This window comes from Rutidosis leptorrhynchoides, chromosome 1 (assembly GCF_046630445.1).
Source record: "Rutidosis leptorrhynchoides isolate AG116_Rl617_1_P2 chromosome 1, CSIRO_AGI_Rlap_v1, whole genome shotgun sequence".
In the NCBI taxonomy this organism is placed as follows: domain Eukaryota; kingdom Viridiplantae; phylum Streptophyta; class Magnoliopsida; order Asterales; family Asteraceae; genus Rutidosis; species Rutidosis leptorrhynchoides.
The window spans coordinates 274,575,728-274,579,294 of NC_092333.1; positions in this window are offsets into that span (position 1 = coordinate 274,575,728).

Below are 3,567 nucleotides of genomic sequence, written 5' to 3' on the forward strand. Positions count from 1 at the left end.
TTCTCAAATGTTCACCGTGTTCTTGGTCATTCTTTGAGTAAATAAGTATGTCATCAATGAAAATAATGACAAACTTGTCAAGGTATGGTCCACAAACTCGGTTCATAAGGTCCATGAACACAGCTGGTGCATTAGTTAAACCAAACAGCATGACCATAAACTCGTAATGACCGTAACGTGTTCTGAAAGCAGTCTTTGGAATATCATCTTCTTTCACCCGCATTTGATGATACCCGGAACGTAAGTCAATCTTTGAATAAACAGACGAGCCTTGTAGTTGATCAAATAAGTCATCGATTCTCGGTAGTGGATAGCGGTTCTTGATGGTAAGTTTGTTCAACTCTCGGTAGTCGATACACAACCTGAATGTACCATCTTTCTTCTTGACAAACAAAACAGGAGCTCCCCACGGTGATGTGCTTGGTCGAATGAAACCACGCTCTAAAAGTTCTTGTAATTGGCTTTGCAGTTCTTTCATCTCGCTGGGTGCGAGTCTGTAAGGAGCACGAGCTATTGGTGCAGCTCCTGGTACAAGATCTATTTGAAATTCAACGGATCGATGTGGGGGTAATCCCGGTAATTCTTTCGGAAATACATCGGGAAATTATTTTGCAATGGGAACATCATTGATGCTCTTTTCTTCAGTTTGTACTTTCTCGACGTGTGCTAGAATAGCATAGCAACCTTTTCTTATTAGTTTTTGTGCCTTCAAATTACTAATAAGATGTAGCTTCGTGTTGCCCTTTTCTCCGTACACCATTAAGGGTTTTCCTTTTTCTCGTATAATGCGAATTGCATTTTTGTAACAAATGATCTCTGCTTTCACTTCTTTCAACCAGTTCATACCGATTATCACATCAAAACTCCCTAACTCTACTGGTATCAAATCAATCTTAAATGTTTCGCTAACCAGTTTAATTTCTCGATTCCGACATATATTATCTGCTGAAATTAATTTACCATTTGCTAATTCGAGTAAAAATTTACTATCCAAAGGCGTCAATAGACAACTTAATTTAGCACAAAAATCTCTACTCATATAGCTTCTATCCGCACCCGAATCAAATAAAACGTAAGCAGATTTATTGTCAATAAGAAACGTACCCGTAACAAGCTCCGGGTCTTCCTGTGCCTCTGTCGCATTAATATTGAAAACTCTTCCGCGGCCTTGTCCATTCTTGTTCTCCTGGTCAGGCAATTTCTAATAATGTGGCCCGGTTTTCCACATTTATAACAAACTACATTGGCATAACTTGCTCCGACACTACTTGCTCCGCCATTACTCGTTCCGACACCATTTGTTCCTTTCGTTCTATTAACCCCTGGTCCGTAGACCTCACACTTCACCGCGCTATGACCATTTCTTTTACACTTGTTGCAAAATTTGGTACAGAACCCCGAGTGATACTTTTCACACCTTTGGCATAGCTGCTTCTGATTGTTGTTGTTGTTGCGGTTATTATTATTGTTGGGATGATTGTTGTAGTTGTTGTTGTTGTTGTTGTTGTTGTTGTTGGGCCGTTTGTTGTAGTTGCGATTGATGTTGCGATTGTTGGGATAATTGTTGCGATTATTGTTGTAATTGTTGTTGTTGTTGTATTGGTGATTCTTATCACCATTTTCCTCCCACTTTCTTTTGACTTGCTTCACATTGACCTCTTCAGCAGTCTGTTCTTTAATTCTTTCTTCAATCTGGTTCACTAGTTTGTGAGCCATTGTACATGCCTGTTGTATGGAGGCGGGCTCGTGTGAAATTATATCTTCTTGGATTCTTTCCGGTAATCCTTTCACAAATGCGTCGATCTTCTCTTCCTCATCTTCGAAAGCTCCCGGACACAATAGGCAAAATTCTGTGAATCGTCTTTCGTACGTGGTAATATCAAATCCTTGGGTTCGTAACCCTCTAAATTCTGTCTTGAGCTTATTGACCTCGGTTCTGGGACGGTACTTCTCGTTCATCAAGTGCTTGAATGCTGACCACGGTAGTGCGTACGCATCGTCTTGTCCCACTTGCTCTAGATAGGTATTCCACCATGTTAACGCAGAACCTGTGAAGGTATGCGTAGCGTACTTCACTTTGTCCTCTTCAGTACACTTACTTATGGCAAACACCGATTCAACCTTCTCGGTCCACCGTTTCAATCCGATCGGTCCTTCGGTTCCATCAAATTCCAAAGGTTTGCAGGCAGTGAATTCTTTGTAGGTGCATCCTACACGATTTCCTGTACTGCTAGATCCAAGGTTATTGTTGGTATGTAGCGCAGCCTGTACTGCGGCTATGTTTGAAGCTAGAAAAGTACGGAATTCCTCTTCATTCATATTCACGGTGTGTCGAGTAGTCGGTGCCATTTCCTTCAAAATAGTCAAATGGAACAAGTTAATCATACAGAATATTAAGAGTAGTTAATAGTATTTCGTAGCATAATATGAACTCATTTATAAAAGCTTTTTCTTCATATTAGCGTTTTATAAGTTTAAATTCGGGTAGTACCTACCCGTTAAGTTCATACTTAGTAGCTAATATACAATTCAACTACTACAATTCTATATGAAAAACTGATTATAATAATATTTCGCGTTCAAACTTTTACACAATATTTTACAAACTTACAATACCGCTTATTTTACATATAGCATGAAATATAGCACACAATAAATTTGATATAAGATGGTTGTGAAGATAATTCTAGCTAGTACACAAGTCGTTCAGCAAAGGCAATAAAGACACGTAATTTATACGTCCAGAAACAAGTCATGCATTCTGGTTTTACTAGGATTACTTCCCATCCTTGGTCTTGTGGAACATAACCATTATGGCCATTGATAAGACAGTGTGTTGTAACGTCGTCAAAGGGACGAGGGTTACGTAATGTCCAACAGTCCCGTAATAATCTAAAAACCTCATTTCTTACCCCAATTACCGACTCCGTCACTTGTGGGAACGTTTTGTTTAATAGTTGTAGCCCGATGTTCTTGTTCTCACTTTGGTGAGAAGCGAACATTACTAATCCGTAAGCATAACATGCTTCTTTATGTTGCAGGTTAGCCGCTTTTTCTAAATCACGAAGTCCAATATTCGGATATATTGAGTCAAAATAATTTCTTAACCCATTGCGTAAAATAACATTTGGATTCCCCGTAATATATGCGTCAAAGTAAACACATCGTAACTTATGGATTTCCCAATGTGATATCCCCCATCTTTCGAACGAAAGCCTTTTATAAACCAAGGCATTCTTGGAACGTTCTTCGAATGTTTTACAAACTGATCTCGCCTTAAATAGTTGTGCCGAAGAATTCTGACCGACTCTAGACAAGATTTCATCAATCATGTCTCCGGGTAGGTCTCTTAAAATATTGGGTTGTCTATCCATTTTGTGTTTTTATACTGTAAAATAGACAAGAGTTAGATTCATAAAAAAAAATACTTATTAATACAAGCAATTTTTACATATATCATAAAGCATAAGCACACTATATTACTTATATTACACCACACGAATACAACTATCTTATTCCGACTCGCTTGTTTTTTCTTCTTCGGTTTTGGTTCGTTTTGCCAAGTTT